The 18,992-nt window shown below is 39.3% G+C and overlaps 1 protein-coding gene across 2 annotated transcripts in view; it reads right to left on the bottom strand.

The window, feature by feature from the left end:
- LOC123580764 (potassium/sodium hyperpolarization-activated cyclic nucleotide-gated channel 2-like) overlaps window positions 1-18,992 on the bottom strand; it is a 137,353-nt gene that overhangs the window by 117,086 nt on the left and 1,275 nt on the right. The window lies entirely within an intron of this gene.

Here is an 18,992-nt window from a genome sequence, read left to right on the forward strand (position 1 = left end):
TTAACATTGATACTATTATCTAATCTACAATCCCTATGTAATTTCTCCAATTTCTCAATAATATCCTTATGACATCCTACCATGCCCTACCCCCCCCCCCCCCCAACCCTTCAGGATTCAATTCAGAATCATGCACTGCAGTTGGTGTCATGCCTTTTTCATTTCTTTTAATCTGACATAATTCCTCTGCCTTTCATGATTCCTGATATTGACAGTTTTTGAAAAGTACAGGCCAGCTCTTTTGTATTCCATGCCATCTTTTTTGTAAGTATACAATTTAATGATATCTGGTAAATATATAGAGTTGTGCATCTATCACTACAATCCAGTTTTAGAACATGTCCATCATCCCTGCAAAATTCTGCTTTCCCCACTCAAACCCCCAGCCCTGGGTAACAACTTATTTGCTTTCTGTCTCAATAGTTTTGCCTTTTCAGAATGTCAAGTAATAGAATTATACAGTACTGTATCTGGTCTTTTATGTCTGACTTCTTTGACTGAGTCTGATGATTTTCAGGTTTATCCATTTATAGCATATCTTGGTAGTTTGTTCCTACTTTATTGTTGAATAGTACTGTTGTATGGATATACCACATTAGTGGGCAGCTTCTAAGATGGCCTTCAATAATCCCTACCTTCTGGCATTCATGCCCTTGTGTGGTTCCTTCCCATTGACAGCAGGCTGGACCTATTGACTTGCTACTAATGAACTGAATGTGGTGGGATGTCATTCCTGAGATGAAGTTATAAAAAGACTATAGCTTCCCTCTTGGGGGCTCTTATTCTCTCTCTCTTGAATCCCTTGCTCTAAGCTACAGTGTTGTAAGCAGCCCTACGGAAAGATCCATACAGCAAGGAACTGATGTTTCTGGCCAAAACTAATGAGAATCTGAGAAACATGGGGAAGCATGGAGGCAGATACCTCCTCCTTGTAGTCTGACTTCAAATGAGACTGCAGCCCTGAGCAGACCTTGGCTGTAATCTTGGAGGGACTAAACTAGAGTTACTCAACTAAGAAAGGTCCAGATTGCTGACCCACAGGAACAGTGAGAAAATAAACATTTGTTGTTTTTAACCACTGCATTTTGGGGTGATATGGACATAGCAATAGATAACATATCACATTTAGTTTATTCATTTACTAGTTGATGGACATTTGGATTGTTTCTGGGTTTGGGCTCATATGAATAATATTGCTAATGAACATTCATATACATGTCTCAAAGACTTTTCTTAAAGCACCAACTTCACTTGGCTTGTACTATTCTTATAGTTTCCCTACTTAAAGCACTTTCTTACCTTGTCAAATAGAATTGTACAATCTACCACCTATGCCCTGCAGTAATATTTTAAATCAGGACACAGTATGTTGGAGAAAATCATTAAAAAATCATTAGGTTTCAAACTATACAGAGCACTAACTACGTCTTGATAGCCAGAGTATTCATATTTCAGGATATTAAAAAATAACTTGGGTTGGGGGGAGCTCCTGGGTGGCTCAGTTGGTTAAGTGTTCAACTCATTTGGTTAAGTGTTCAACTCTTGATTTCAGCTCAGGTCACAATCTCACAGTTCATGGGACTGAGCCATGCCTTGGGCTCTGCACTGACAGCGTGGATCCTGCTTGGGAATCTCTCTCTCTCTCTCTCTCTCTCTCTCTCTCTGTCTCTCTCTGTCTCTCTCTCTGTCTCTCTCCCTCTGGTCCTCTCCTGCTCACACTCAATCTCTCTCTCTCTCTCTCAAAATAAATAAATAAATATCTAAGAAAAATTAAAATAATAAAAATAAAAAAACAACTTGGGGACAACAGTGATCATCTGCTTAATTTTATACTAGATACGTGTATGGGGTAAAGGGTAGTTCTGTGCCCTGGGAGAATTAAGCTCATATTCTCTTTTTCTACTTCCCTATTCTCTAAAGCATATATCTCTTAGAAAAAAAAAAACAAAAACATTTTTAATCTACTATACCTGCAAAGTGGTACCTGTATTCCTTTAATTCTTAACTAATAATATAGTCACCATGACTATGTTTTCAGGATTTTCTTTGCATAGCTAAGATATGGACCGATTTCTAATAGCATCTAATAAGCCCTTACCATGTGCCAGGCACTATTCTAAACCCTTCATATGCATTACACTGTATTTAATCTTTACAATGATCTTAACTGTCACAACTCCCTAAGGTAGGTACTCATAACAGGGTGGTCCCTTTACACAATTGTAGAAGATGCCATTCATGTTGTAGTTTATATGAATGCCTGGAATTATATAGCACTAGGCTGCTTGTTGGTATTATTTATTACATTCTCTACTCAACAGATGAAAAAGCACAGAAATGTTAAGTATCTTGCCCAAGCTCACCCACTCTGTAAGTGGCTGAGCTAGGATCTGCATCTAGGTTATCTGGCTGCAACCAGGGCATGAACTCTTAAACACTGTACTCTTCTGAAGAATCTTAATTTGAGGGTTTAAAAAAAGTCATGTTAGATAGGGTCATTTTAGATCATTATTTCTAGGGCATTGTTTCACAAGGAGTGATCCTTGGACCAGAAAGATCAACATCACCAGGGAGTTTGTTAGAAACGTGAAATATAAAGTCCCAGTCCCATCCCAGTCATATTGAATGAGAAAGCCTAGGGTGGGACCCGGTAGTGTGCACTTTACAAGCCTCCCGCTGGTTCTGATATGTGCTCAAGTTTGAGAACCACTAAGTTTTAGGAAATAACTTAGTTTTTTTAAAGAAAGGACAAAAAAAAGGAAAAAAATAATTAATGGTATTTAAATTTTTTTATATTTGCTTTAGAGCAAGTTTTATTTCAAGTAACCTACTCACATTAGTTCACATGTTTATTATACTCTTGATCTATGCTATAAAAATTAATAACCTCACAGAATTCAAGAAGGAGGCAAGGGTGAGAACAGGGCAGTCACTTTCTTCAGTTCCCCTATGAAAGTGAGGTAGCTGCCCATTCCCTAGGTTTCTATCTCCTCTTTCAAATGTTCAAAAAGGAAATTAAAATTTTTTTTAATGTTCATTTATTTTTGAGAGAGAGAGACAGACAGACAGAGCATGAGTGGGGGAGGGGCAGGAGACACACACACACACACACACACACACACACACACACAGAATAAAAGCAACTCCAGGCTCAGCACAAAGCTCAACACAGGGTTCAAACCCACAGACTGTTGAGATCATGACCTGAGCTGAATGAAGTCGGACTCAACCAATTGAGCCACCCAGGCACCCCCAAAAAGGAAATTTTTATTGATCTAGCTGTGCATTCTTTTGGGCCAGCCAAGTATCTACCCATAGCTTCCTTGCCTGAGTCTGGGACAGGGGTGAAGTCACATAGTACACATAGGCCAGAAAGGCTCTGTTATGATGGAGACAAGTCAGAATGTTTTAGAGGGGAGGATGGATGAAATCAACGATCTGCATCTCTGACACACAATTTATGTTTTAAATAATGTGGTAAATATAAAAAGAATGCATTCATTCTATCACATTTGTTAATGAACATGTGGCACTTGATTTTCTTAATTGGTTTGGGAAAGTATGATATGGGCGTGGCTGGAGCAGAAGCCCAATGCAGAGCAGCAATGAGTGATGTTCAATACACTTCTCCATCAAATGGTAACACAGATGCTGAATTAAATAACAGGAAAAATTCATTTGTCAGATTAACTGAATTAAAGTTGTCATTTTTTTCCTGTTAAGATCTGAAGATATTTTTCAAAAGAATATGAAATGCAGTATTTGCTTATGAGAAAATATATCCAATGGTAGTTCAGACTTGTTCAAAGTGGTACCATCACTAGCTGAATTATACATTGTATCTAGCTATTACCTGAACGACGCATCACCTTTCAACAAATCCTGGGTACTTCTGCCTGTCCTATTTCTATCACATTTGCATTCTTCCCAGCCACAGCTGATTGGATCAAAGGTAGACATCTGACCAAGGAGAAACAAGCCATTTCAACCAATTAGGTTTCCTATCTCAATACTTTGGTGGCTGAGGACATTAATGGTAGAGCACTAGAGTGAAGATCTCTAAAATCTTGATACTGAGAGTCCTGAAATGTATTGATTCCTCTCTTTCTTGTGGCTTAGTTGTTCTCTGTTCCTTTGTGGACCACGAAAGTATTTTTATAATGCAACTCCTTTGACATGATTTTTAAAAATTTTTATTTTTACTTATTTTTGAGATAGAGAGAGAAAGCACAAGCTGGGGAGGGGCAGACAAAGAGAGGGAGACAGGAACCGAAGTGGGCTTAGTGCTGACAGCAGAGAGCCTGATGCAGGGCTTGAACGCACCAGCTGTGAAATCATGACCTGAGCAGAAGTCTGATGCTTAGCCGACTGAGCCACCCAGGCACCCCTAAATGATTTTCTAAAATGTTTATTTATTTATCTTGAAAGAGAGAGGGAGAGAGAGAGCACAAGTTGGGGAGAGGCAGACAGAGAGGAAGAGAGCGAATTCTAAGCAGGCTCTGCGCTTTCAGCACAGAGCCTGAGGCAGTGCTTGATCCCACAAACCAGTGAGATCTTGTTGACCTGAGCCAAAACCTAGAGTCAGAAGCTTACTCCAATGAGCCACCCATGTGCTCCTATAATGCAACTCCTTAAAAATAACATTCTTAATGATAACCATATAGATGGAAAAATCTATAAAGAATAACAAAAAAATGATTATTTCCAAAAAAGCGGTATGACAGTTACCTCTAAAGTGGAGTGAGGGAGATGTTTGCAGAGAGGGGAAAACAAAGGTCTTCTAAGGTATGGAAATATTCTATTTCTTAGACTGGCTGATGGTTACTTTATAGTTATTTTTTCATATTGGTATATGTGTATTTTATACATTCTTGTTCTATAAGACACAATTTCTCAAAAGGGAAAAATAATTTTTACTTGAGTAATTCAGTAGGTTTCTATTCCTTTCGTGCAAACATGTTCCAAGACTCATAGTTATTAAAGATGCTTTAATAGTAGTAGTATTCATTAGGAAAAATACAGAGAATATGTGTGTATGTGTTTAAAGCATGATTCAAATACCATTAAACTCCAGGCTTGGAAGAAAACTGAGAAATTTTCTAGTTAGTTGAAGGTCTTTCTTTAATAAAGATAAAATTGGGAGCTAGGAAAATTAAATAACTTGCCCATTTTCTTCTTCTAATTCAGAATTCTGAGTTCTTTCTACCAAGCAATACCACTTCCCTAATATGAGAAGAGATAGCAATCATATGAGTAAGAAATGCATATTTCAAAGTTTCAATTATTTTTAATGCTTATTTTATTCTTAGTAGACTTGACTGGCTCTGAACTGAAAATAAATTATCCTATGTAATATAATATCTATACATAAGCAACATTTTATATCAAGATTGCTGGATATCAAGAACATCCAGAAAAGAAATTACTGCAATTTAAAATGGAATTTTACTGACAAGTACTAAATTTTCTTCCCTGCTTATTCATTTTAAATCATATTATAAAGTGAATTTAATGATAGAGTGATTCTTATGGGCATAGGAAAAAATTGCTTCCCCTTTGCTAAACCCATCAAAGGTAACTGAAGATTAATAATACTATGTGTTGTAAAAATTGGCTTATTTTCACTAATGGAAGACACATCACCACTCAGATGTTATAGTCTGTTACTTGGAAAAAAGAAGTAGAATGCCTACAGACAGGACTGACCACATTATTTGCAGGGTCCAGTGAAAAATGAAAATATGGTGCCTTGTTCAAAAAGCAGAAAAAGTGCCAATGCAGGGCACTGCTAAAAAGATACTAAAATATAAAACCGTTGTCTTCCTTCTCTCAACTCTTCTTGGTGTGTTTAATTTGCTACTTAAATCCCTTGCACAGGGATATTTTCAGGGTGAGGGCAGCTGCTCACAGGCACCTCAGGGCCCCATTCCATGACTGTGTACACTCACCATCCACCAGCTTCCAGGGTCACCTCTCGCTAGCGGCAGGACCTATGTGCTGTGCCCTGGTCAGGGGCAGGAAGTCAACCTCCCTTTGCATGGCTCATCACCCTAACCCATGGCAGATAGGCAACCCCTGAAGACTGTCATCTCCACACCTAAAATGTTGTCCCGTGTCAACCTTGAAGAAAAAATCTGAACATATTCCAATCCCTTCAAAAGAAAATCTACCCATCAAATATTTATAGGCAACGTAGATTCTACAGAAGATTTTGTAAAGGAGCCAAGGGAAGATTTTATAAACCACAGTGAATAGCACACAACTTTATTAATGCCCTCCTCTAATTTGTCTTCTTTTTCTTGTTCCATGGTGGGAGGAGTAACAAAGATTCATCATTTTCCATAGAGAAGCCAACTCCCAAATCTTCTGTGCATCAGTACCATTCTTCCCTTTACTGCATTAGTCCCAACCTGAACTACAACCTGAGGAGTGTCTCTTAGCCAGTTTGTAAGACCAAGCAGTCCTAAAAATAATGGCTAGTTAGACATAAAAGTTGTGCTCTGTGAACAGATTGGGTATGGGTGAGGACTAGCAGGGGATGGGAAATGGCAACATGGGCAGCATTGACTCAGCTGAGGAAATGTACACATCAGCTTAAAGTAGAGTTGTATTTAGGACATTTGGGGGTTTTAGCATAGCACGAAGAAGAAATTGAAGCAAAGAGAAGTACAAAGAAAATGGAAAACCCCCAACTCATGTAATCATTGGCTTTGTTAAATTACTGTGAATTTATTTAATCTTTGTCCAAATAGTGTGTAACAAACACACATACAACTAGCAACCACAAAACTAATCAATTGACAAATATCTTTTGAGATATATGCCAGGCAGTGTTCTAGATGCTTAGCACACAGCAGAGAACAAAAGAAAGACTGCTATTCCTGTGAAGTTTACATTCTGGTCAGGGGGACAGATTTAACCAAAACATAATAAATAAGCTACCTAGTGTGTTAAAAGGCAATGATTGCTCTGGGAAAGATAAAATACAATAGGGAAAGGGGATTAGGATTCTTGGGACATGATTGGGGGTAATTTGCAGTATTAAATAAGGAGGTCAAGGCAAGCCTCATTGTGAAAGTAAAATTTAAGCATAGACTTAAAGGAAGTGAGAGAGTTAGCTAAGCAGATATCTGGACGAGCATTCCAGGCAGAAAGCAAAGGTCACAGGGCTGGGTGTGCCTGGCACTGTTAAGAAAGAGCAAGGAGGCCAGTGATGGTGTGGTGGTGGGGTTAGATCTTATAAAATGCTGTAGGTTATTATAAGGACTTTGGTGTTGCTTTGAGTGAAATGGGGAAGCCATTCAAGAGTTTTGAGATGAGGAGTAACATGAACCGACAGATTTTAAGATCAATCCCAGCTGCTGTGGTAAGGAAATACTGCCTGGGGGAAGGAGGAGAAGCAGGGAATTAGGAAGTATTAAAGTCATTTAGGTGAGAGACAGGACCCTGGCTTTGAGCAGGGTGGTGGCAGTAAATGTGGGGAGAAGGAGTCAGATTCTAGACATATTTTTTATTTTTTAATTTTTTTTAATTTGTATTTTTTAACATTTATTTCTTTTTGAGAGAGAGACAGAGAGAGAATGCCAGCTGGGGAGGGGCAGAGAAAGAAGGAGACACAGAATCTGAAGCAGGCTCCAGGCTCTGAGCTGTCAGCAAAGGGCCCAACACGGGCCCAACTGTGAGATCATAACCTCGAAATCACCAACTGTGAGATCATAACCTGAGCCGAAGTTGGACATTCAACTGAGCCACCCAGGCGCCCCCATATATATTTTTTTTAATGTTTATTTATTTTTGAAAGAGAGACAGAGAGAGACCAAGCATGAGCAGGGGAGGGGCAGAGAGAGAAGGAGACAGAGAATTCCAAGCAGGCTCCATGCTGTCAGCTCAGAACCCACTGTGGGGCTCAAACTCACGAACCCCATGAGATCGTAACCTAAGCCGATCAAGAGTCACACACTTAATCGACTGAGCCACCCAGGCACTCCTAGCCATATTTTAAAGGTAGGAACAAAGGGAGCCAAAGGTGACTCCAAGGTTTGGGGCTTGCACAATCAAAAAGACAGAGTGAAGCAATTGACCATAGTTACTAAAAATGCCTGACTCCAAATGCAATACTACTCTAGAACAAAAATTTGTATTTGCTATAAAATAATTTGGAATCTCCTTAATACTGCCTGCCCTAAACATTTACCTTATTTATCAGAAGTCAGTTTCACAACTGTAGTGTTTAATTTTGAATAAACTCTATTTGCTAAATGGCCTATTGCTACAGATTATCATTTGTTTTATTCTTTTAGCAGTGGAGAAGGAAACAGGCTTCTCTAGCTTCTCTTGTGCAATCCTTTTGGGCAATTTCAAAAATTGAAGTAGGTTGACTTTTTAGATGTTGTTCATTTAAAAAATAACATTAGCAGCAGCTAGCATTTACTGAGCACTTATTCACCAGGCCATGCACTGAATTGTTTCACATACATTGGCCTCACAGCACCCCTCTGAGGCTGGAATTACTTTTTTCATTTTAGACATGGAGAAGTTAAGAAAATGTTGAAATATTTTGCCTGGGCTAGTTAGTAGCAGAGCCAGGATTCTAACCCAAGTCTAGACTAGAGCTTTTAAAAACTGTACAAACTGTCTACTTGACTATTATGTAGGGAGGGACCAGAGAAGGGGTATGGAATTGCAGCACTATTTTGTTCCTAAGAATTATTAAAGCTTTAGGGTTTCCTCTATCTTAGTCTATTCGAGCTGTTGTAACAAAATACCAAAGGCTACGTGGCTTGTAAATAACAAATACCTATTTCTCACGATTGTAGAGGCTGGGAAGTTCCACCATTTGGTGTCTTGTGAGAACCCAATTCCTGGTTCGTAGTCACCCATCTTCTCACTGTAACTTCCCATGATGGAAGGGGTAAGGAAGTCTGGTGGCCTCTCTTTTGTAAAGGCACTAATCCTATTCCATTGGGCTTCACTATCACAACCTAATCATATCCCAAAGTCCCACATCCTAATACCACCATACTGGGATTAAGGGAGATATAACAATCTATAGCAGCCTCTTTTGTTAGTGATCAGTATAGTTTTCAATATGCCTATGTTTTAACTGAGTTTCATTGGTCACATTCTAAGCCTTAGTTTCCCCATCTTTGAGGTAAGGGATCTAGACTGAGGATTTCCAGGTCTTTAAAAATTTCAACTCTCTCAAGGCAAGACATATCCTATCACTATCAGGGATTCATTGTAGAAGTTCTCAATGAGGTAGAAGTTAAAGAGAGCCTGGAAGTTTGGCAGAGCCTGGCCCTAAAGGTTCTGATAGTACTTCTGCTCCTTCCACTAGATCAGTGGTTTTCAAACTGTGTTCCCAGAGGAACGCTGGATGAAAATGCCTGGGCTTTTCCAGTACTTCTCTGTTTATCAGCATCAGCCCATTTTCTTTTCTTTTTTCTTTTTTAAGTTTATTTATTTTGAGAGAGAGTGTGAGTGGGGTAAGGGCAGAGAGAGAGGGAGAGAGAATCCCAAGCAGGCTCCAGCTGTCAGCACAGAGACAGCACAGACAGCTCTAAGCTGTCAGCACAGAGCCTGATGCAGGGCTTGAACTCACGACGAGATCGTGAGTCAATATCAAGAGGCAGATGCTTAACCAACTGAGCCACTGAGACTCACTCAGTGAGTCACTCACTCACTCACTGAGACTCACTGAGTCCCCATCAACCCATTTTCAACCAGAATAGGTTCACTCTGATCTATTTTATAGAGTTGGGTTCCATGTTAAGATTTCATTCAAATAAAACAAAACCCCACAGTTCTACTTTGAGTTGTCTGAAACTGCCATTCTAATTGTTTCTTATACTTTAATGTGTACATGAACCACTTTGGGATCTTTAAAAATGCAGAGTCTGGGGTGCCTGGGTGGCTCAGTCAGTCAAGCCTCTAACTTCGGCTCAGGTCATGATCTCGAGGTTTGTAAGTTCCAGCCCCGCAGTGAGCTCTGGGCTGACAGCTCAGAGCCTGAAGCCTGCTTCAGATTCTGTCTCCCTCTCTCTCTGTCCCTCCCCTGCTCTCTCTCTCTCTCTCACATACACACACCCACTCTCTCTCTCTCTAAAAAATAAAAATAAACATAAAAAAATGCAGATTCTTATTCAGTGAGTCTGGGGTAGGGCCAGGGATTCTGCATTTCTAACTCCTGGTGATGCCAATGCTGCCAGTATGCTGGGCCTGAATATAGCAAGGACCAAAATGATCTCTAGAGCTTTAAAAACTCTACTCAACCAAAAAGACTCCTTGCTTATTTTCCTCAGTACGATCTTAAGTTTACCAAAATGGTAAATTCTAGATTTCATCTTCTCCTACTCCCCAAGTTTTAGTCTGCCTGACTTTGTCTTTCTAAATATCTGTCTCATTCTCTCAGTGCTTCTCTTCTCTCTCTCTTTTGAAAGGTAAATATTTAACTTTTTGGACACACATTTAAATATCTTTCTACATACAGTGAACATTGTGCCTCAGCCAGTTCATCTCAGCAAGAGCTAACTATGGATGGTCTGGGAAATTTGCCACAAGTGAGTTATTTAAAGGTAGTTATGGTGACATTCTCTTCTAAATTTAGCATCTTAATGAACTTCTCCAGATTAAGGAGTAACTGTCTTGCACTCTTCCACCCTTTGTGTGAAAAATTTAGTACATACTTGAGACTGATTATTTTCTTTCCTGTGTTAGAGACTTCAAACATTTCCTTTCTCAAAATACTTCCTCAGCTGGCTTTTCCCCACATTATCCTTTTTCTGCAGAGGGGGAAGAGCTTCGATTACCAGAGCTGTCTTTCCCTAACCCTCTACATAGCCCTATGTCTCCACATCCAACTATCCAACGCAGGGGTCAGCAATCTTTCTCTTAAAGGTCTAGATAGTAAATATTTTCAGCTCTGTGGTCCATAGGTTCTCTGTTGCAACTACTCAACTCTTCCCTGTAATGTCAAAGCAGCCAAAGACAATATGTAAATGAATGTGTGTGGCTGTGTTCTGTTAAAACTTTATTTACAAAAGTGGAAGGCAGGCCAGATTTGCCACCCGCCCCCTCCCCCACCTCCAAGGCCACAAGTTTGCTGACCCCTGATCTACATGCAAGTTGAAACTTAGCCAGTCAGATTACAGCTCCTGGGAATTTGGAATTGGGACTGGGAAACTGAGTTAAGTAATAACTATGAGTTGCTAAGCAGGAAAGTTGGGCAAACTGGGTGGAGCCCAGAGATGAAGAGCTGGGGCCACTATTTGGGGCAGCCATCATAACGTGCCGGCAGACAAGTAAGCAGAGAAGCCAGTTTGCAGGGGAAATGAAGCAGACATACAAAGAAAAGCTCAGACTAGAGACCAGAAGATGAGAAAGGGTGAAGGAAAGTTCTTGTAATGTTGGCTGTGCTTCCCACAGTTTTGTCTCATATAATCCCTGCCTATTTTTATATTTGTTCCTCCTTTACTTTAGCCAGCTGGTATGAGTTTCTGTTTCTTGCAACCAGATAACCCCTAAGTCGAGCAACCTTTTATACTCCAGACATTCCAAATGACAGATAGTTCTCTGACATGAACAGTCATGCTCTCACACAACTGAGGGTTTGCAAGGTGTGGTTCCACTCCCCACCCCAACACTGTCACTCTCCATGTATTTTTCTTTCTGCACATTTTGCTCAGGCATTATCGCCTGTGGCTGAATTAGGACTTGGTTCCCATTGCTCCTTAGGTAAAACTCTATCACTGCACTTTTAATGCCACATTACATTTTCTGATTTGCTTGTCTATAGTTATAACTATAGCTTTCATCTCTATGCTAGGTACAGGGCCTGGTACATAGCAAGAACTTAATACAGACGTAAAGGTACACAATGGTAAATATATCTCTAACACAGGGATAGGTTCTAAACACCCTGAAGGCTCAGGATCCTCAGATACCCCTTCCAGCTTCATGAGCCAAAAGAGAAATAATATAAACTGATAAATTTATTAAGATGTAAAAGACTATAGAAATATACTCAATATGCTTTTGTACTCAACTTTGCTAATAGTATTGTTCAAACATATGTTCTCACTGAATTTTTTTGTCTAGTTTATCAGCAGCTGAATATGTTAACATCTCCCACTAAAATTGTTGACCTTTTTGGGGCGCCTGGGTGGCTCAGTCGGTTGAGCGGCCGACTTCAGCTCGGGTCACGATCTCGCGGTTCGTGGGTTTGAGCCCCGCGTCGGGCTCTGTGCTGACAGCTCAGAGCCTGGAGCCTGTTTCGGATTCTGTGTCTCCCTCTCTCTGACCCTCCCCCATTCATGCTCTGTCTCTCTGTGTCTCAAAAATAAATAAATGTTAAAAAAAAAAAATTTAAAAAAAAATAAATAAAATTGTTGACCTTTTTATTCTTCCTTATAGTTCTGTAATTATTGCTGTATGTGCTATGACATTATGTTATTAGGGGAATATAACTTAGATTTTTAAAAATCTTCCTGGCAAATTAAATCATTATCATTATGAAGTCTCCCTTTATCTCTATTATTGCTTTTTGTGTTATAGTCTACTTAATCTGATATTAATATAGCTATTCAAGTTTTCTTTCAAGTATTGTATGGTTTAGTTTGTTTCTATCCCTTTTCTTTCAACCTTTCTGCATTTTTATATTCTAGATATATCCTTTGTAAACAGCATGTAGTTTTTGATTTTTTTGTCCAGTATGACAATCTATGCTAGCTCGTTACATCAACTGGTGGCCCCAGATTTATCAACAGCTACTAATACTTACATTCTTCTGTACTTCCCTCCCCTTGACTCTGGGATTGGCTTATAATTTGCTTTATTCAAAAGAATGTGGCAGAAGTGACAATATGCTAGTTCCAAGTCTAATCCTTCTGGAAGACTCAAGCTTGTGCATAAGAAGTTTGCCTATTCCCCTGGAGAGACTATGTGGAGAGGAAGAAGTCATGGAACTACTTACACAAATACCAAAGAATTCAATTAACAGTGAGAACCAAGGCCCCATACATATGAGCTCAGTAAAGCTGGTCCAGCTAATCTCCAGCTATTGGAGCGATCCTAGCTGAGGTGCCAGCCATGCGAGTGAAGCAGCTATCTGGGATGTTTCAGCCCCAGCAGACATCACCCAGAGATGAGATGAGCCATTCCCTTTGGATCCTACCCAAATTCCTGACCCACGGAATCATGATATATAATAAAATGGTCATAGTTTAAAGTTACTAAATTAGGGGTAGATTGTTAAATAGCAATAGGCAACTAAAACAATTTTTTTCATTAAATTAGGATTTTTTTTACTTAATGTAATCAGTGATATATTTGGGTTTAAGTCTATCATCTTATTAAGTACTTTCTATTTTTGTCTTATCTATTGTATGCCCTTTTATTTTTCCTATCTTGCATTTAGGATAATTACTTTTGATTCTCCATTCCCTTCTTCCTTTTAGATTGGAAACTGCATAGTGTGATGGTTAATTTTATGTGTCAATTTGGCTAAACCACAGTGTCCAGATATTTGTTCAAACATTATTCTAGATGTTTCTGTGAAGGTGCTTTTGGATGAAATCTACAATTTAACTGGTGAACCCTGTGTAAAGCAGTTTGTGTAAGCCACTCCATAATGTGAGTGGGCTCATTCAATCAGTTGAAGGCCTTAGGAGAACAAAGATTGACCTTCCCTGAGCAAGAAAGAATTCTACCAGCAGACTGCCTTTGATCTTGAACTGGAACTCTACCCTAGGTCAACCTGCAAGTCTATCCTGCAGATTTTGGATTTATCAAGCCTCCACCATCACCTGAGCTAATTTCTTAAAAAAGTGTCTTTCTTTGTGTGTGTGTGTGTGTGTGTGTGTGTGTGTGTGTGTGTGTGTGTGTACATCCTGTTGGTGCTGTTCCTCTGGAGAACTTTGACCAATAACCATAGTCATACTATTCTCTTAGTGATTATTCTAGAGATCACAAGATACATTCTTGACTTATCAGAGTCTACTATTAATTGTAACTTTTTTCCATCCTCGTAGATGATGAACATATTTTAGAATACGTGATTCCATTTACCTTCTCCTAACATATACACCATTATCATACATTTTTAAATACAAAAGACATTACTATTATTGGACTATATAATCAATGTCAATATTCATTTAGATTTACCCACATTATTTATCTTTTTTTCTTAAGTATGCTTCACACTCAGCGCAGCCCAACACGGGGCTTGAACTAATGACCCTGAGTTCAAGACCTCAGCTGAGATTAAGACACCTAACCACCTAACCAACTGAGACACCTAACCAACTGAGCCACCCAACCAACTGAGCCACCCAGGCACCTCATTACCCACAAATTTGTCATTTTAATTGATCTTAATTTCCTCATGTATCTCTAACCTTATTACAACTGGCATCATTTTCCTTCTGCTCAAAGAATGCCAGTGTGAATCTGCTGGTGACAAATACTCTATTTTGTTTGTTTGAAAATTTCTTTTTTTAAAAAATTTTTTTTAACTTTTATTTATTATTGAGAGACACAGAGCGTGAGCAGGGGAGGGGCCGAGAGATGGAGTGACACAGAATCCTAACCAGGCTCCAGGCTCTGAGCTGTCAGCACAGAGCCCAATGCGGGGCTCAAACTCACAAACCGCTAGATCATGACCTGAGCCGAAGTCAGACACTTAACCAACTGAGCCACCCAGGTGCCCCAGCGACTAAAAACGTATTAATTTCACCTTCATTCTTAAAATATTTGCTTTTAATCTTTTAAAGTTATTGAGCCATGGGGCGCCTGGGTGGCTCAGTCAGTTAAGCATCTGACTTCGGCTCAGGTATTGATCTCGTGGTTTCTGAGTTCAAGTCTGGCATCGGGCTCTGTGCTAACAGCTAAGAGCCTGGAGCCTGCTTGGGATTCTATGTCTCCCCTCCTCTCTGCCCCTCCCATACTCATGCTCTGTCTCTCTCTGTTTTTCAATATAAATAAACGTTAACAAAAAAAATTTTTTAAGTTATTGAGCCATCATTTTTTGGCTTCAAACTATTCTTTATAAAGTCAGTTGTAAGTCTGATTATTGTTTCTTTAAAGATCAACTCTTGTTTTCTCTAGTTATTCTTAATATTTTTCTCTTCGTCTTTGGGTTTTAGCAATTTTTTCATGACGTATTGATGTGTCAACTGTATGGATTAGAAATATATATATGTATATATACATGAATCCTCCAAGTGTTCATTAATTCACATATTATTTCTGCCCAATATTGTGTTTCCTTTCATTCTGAAATTCCATCTATGTGCATATCAAACTTTATCATTGTATCTTCTATGTGCCTTCCCTGTGTTCTATATTTTCCACCCTTTTTCTTCTGACTCATTTTGCATAATTTCTTCTCACTTACCATCTAGTTCACAAATTCTATCTTTATCTGTGTCTAATATGCTGTTATAGCCATCAGTCCTTATTTTCAGTTATGGCTGTTATAGCCAATAGTCCTTATTTTCAGTTAGTGAATTTTTTGGTTCTAAAATTTTCATCTGATCCTTATTTTCAAGTTTCTAGTTATCTGTCTAAATTTTAATCTTGTTCTATTTACTTATACATAGAAATCATTGTTATTTTTATTTATTTTACTTTATTTTATTTTATTTTTATTTTATTTTTGAGAGACAGAGAGACAGAGCTCAAGCAGAGGAGGGGCAGAGAGGGAGACACAGAATCTAAAGCAGGCTCCAGGCTGTGAGCTGTCAGCACAGAGCAGGATGCGGGGCTCGAACCCACAGCGAGATCATGACCTGAGCTGAAGTCGGATGCTTAACTGACTGAGCCACCTAGGCTCCCTGAAAGCATTGTTATTTTTAAATCTGTGTCTGATAATTTCACTCTCTGAACCCCTTTAGTTCCGTTTTTTATTTGTTGTTTCTGTTGTTTTTCTTATTTCTTTGTGTGACTGATTATTTTTGATTGTGTACTAGACATAGTTTTTGCAAAATTATACAAATGATTTGAGGCGTAGAATAATATTACTTTACTCCAAAGAAAATTTCAGTTTGCTTCTGCCAAGGGTTTTGGGGGCATTGACTTAAAGGAACTACCCTAATCCAATCTTTGGGTTGAGATGATTTGAAATGGAGATGATGACCCTTTACATCTAGGATGTAGCCATTTGGATTCCCTGTCTAAAGCAAGTTCAACCAAGTCATCCTCCTTCCCCCTTTGAACATTCTGAACTCTAATCACTATCCCCCATTCCTATTCATACTCTCAGCAACCCTCAGATCTTGGGTTGGTAATTTCTATCTTATTAGCTCTCTAATACCTTTGAGCTGATAATTTTAATATTTTGTTAAGTTCTTCCAGTGTCGTTAGTAGAAGGATTGGTCCAAATTATTGCCAATACCAGGATTTACAGAAATGTAGGTACTATTAAATATATCTAGTTGTTCTTAGAGGTACATTGAAAAAGATCCTCAAAGGAAAAAACAAAACAAAACTAGACTGTCATCTGCAGTTCCACCTTTTTAGCCCCAAGTAACAGACCAGTACTTATAGGGCTGTTGTATCTTAGTCCTGGTATCTTGTGATTTGAGAAAAGTTACTTCTTTTATCAACAAACATTATTTTTTTTTAACTTTTTTAATACTTATTTATTTTTGAAGGGGGGAGAGAGAGAGAGAGAGAGAGAGAGAGAGAGAGACAGAGCATGAGTGGGGGAGGGGCAGAGAGAGAAGGAGACACAAGAATCCAAAGCAGGCTCCAGGCTCTGAGCTGTCAGACAAAGGCCAATATGGGGCTCCAACTCATGGGCTATGAGATCATGACCTGAGCTGAAGTTGGACACCCAACCAACTGAGCCACCCAGGAGCCCCTACATTATTATTATTTTTTAAATATTTATTTACTTGGAGAGCAAGAGAATGAGAGTAAGCAAGCAGGGGAGGGGCAGAGAGAGAGGGAGAGACAGAATCCCAAGCAGGTTCCACGCTGTCAGCACAAAGCCCGATGTGGGGCTTGATCTCACAAACTTGATCTCACATGACCTGAGCCAAGATCAAGAGTCAGGCACTCAACTGACTGAGTCACCTGGGTGCCCCGTTAACAAATATTATTGGCCATCACCTCGGTCCCAAAACTGTTCTAAGCAATTAGACTAAAAGAATGAAAAAGATATGGGCATTGTCTTCAAGGGTCTTGAAGTCTACATTCTTTATTGGCAAACTGGTTATTTTTAGAATCATCAAGTCATGATCAAAGAGTCTTTGTTAAATATATGTAATACAATAATAAATACATTTAAAATGTAAATGTGTGGGGCGCCTGGGTGGTGCAGTCGGTTAAGCGTCCGACTTCAGCCAGGTCACGATCTCGCGGTCTGTGAGTTCGAGCCCCGCGTCAGGCTCTGGGCTGATGGCTCAGAGCCTGGGGCCTGTTTCCGATTCTGTGTCTCCCTCTCTCTCTGCCCCTCCCCCGTTCATGCTCTGTCTCTCTCTGTCCCAAAAATAAATAAACGTTGAAAAAAAAATAAAAAATAAAAAAAATGTAAATGTGTATATTTGAGTTCCTATCACTTTTCTGTCTAAATATGAAGGCATTTCAAACAATATGTTTTCTAATGTATTTGTCTTCCAGTAAAGTTTAAAGTACAAAAGTATTTTGGAGAGGAGTGCCTGGGTGGCCCAGTGGTTGACTGTCTGACTTCGGCTTAGGTCATGATCTCATGGTCTGTGAGTTTGAGCCCTGCATTGGGCTCTCTGCTGTCTGCACAGAGCTCTCTTCTGATCTTCTGTCCCCTTCTCTCTTTGCCCCTCCCCCACTGGTTCTCTCTCTCTCTCTCTCTCTCTCTCTCTCTCTCTCTCAAAATAAACAAACTAAAAAAAAAAATTTTTTTTAAGTATTTTGGAGAGTGAACAATACAAACTTCACAGGAGATCTTAAATGCCAGGATCCTCTTTTTCCTAAAGAGTTAAGCTCTGGTTTCACAGCCTTTTTACTCTTGTAAACTCCTGGGTAAAGCTACTCACTCTGAATCATCATTAGTTTTAATCACAGCTTTTTCTTGAGAGGTGTTCAAAGTCCTCTAAAATAGCCTTTAAGTATACAAGTATCCCTGGACTCTGAACTAAGTGTGATAGACTTCCTAAGAGACCTGAGCCTTACCTGCAGAGATTACTTAAATGTGCCCAGCCTGTCTACTGAATCAGTCATAGACAGGACCAGTAGAGAGATGTTAGTGGATGCCAATGCAGTATTTTCATTATTTGACCTTATACATGTTACATAGCTGTTCTGGATTTGCTTTTGTATCTATGATAAACTGGGCTCCTAGATGACATGTCTTGAAAGTATGTATTAATGCCAACTCTCAAATTCTGTGATTCTTCTAGAGTTGAGGAGGACTGTTTGGTCACCTGAGTTTAAAATAGATGAGAAGGAAAACTAGAAACTAAAGTTCAATATATCAAATAAGATACTATTACAATAATCTGTAGCGAGATGAAGACCCATATTATATTAGTGATCACCATGGTCAGCAGATATAAAACAAGACAAAGGTATGAGGAGACTATGGCTTTCCAGAAGCCACCTCCTCTTAATCTTCCCTTCCTTCTTTGTTCCCGTTCTACTGCATTCTTCCTCCAGGAACTTCCTTCAATTTGTCCACATGAGGGGGCAACAGTGATTGCTCTGAAGGGAGAAAATGAAGCAACTCTTGCTTCTATAAAGCATATAGTACATTTGGCTTGTGGCCACTTAATCTAAGTGCAGTTATGAGGCCTTTCAGACAGTGTAATGAGAAGCAAATGGAACTAGCAGAGGATTTTGGACAAATCATATAGACACAGTATTTTCATCTGTGGAATGCTGCCTATAATTAATTCTGTGTCTCTGTCATCCCCAGAGCTTGACTTGCTTTATTGTCAGTAGGCAGCTTGTTTCATGCTCAGCTCACTTGACTCACAGCCCGCACACAGTGAATATCCAGTTAACATTCATTGTTC

The sequence above is a fragment of the Leopardus geoffroyi genome, chromosome A3, assembly GCF_018350155.1.
Source record: "Leopardus geoffroyi isolate Oge1 chromosome A3, O.geoffroyi_Oge1_pat1.0, whole genome shotgun sequence".
In the NCBI taxonomy this organism is placed as follows: domain Eukaryota; kingdom Metazoa; phylum Chordata; class Mammalia; order Carnivora; family Felidae; genus Leopardus; species Leopardus geoffroyi.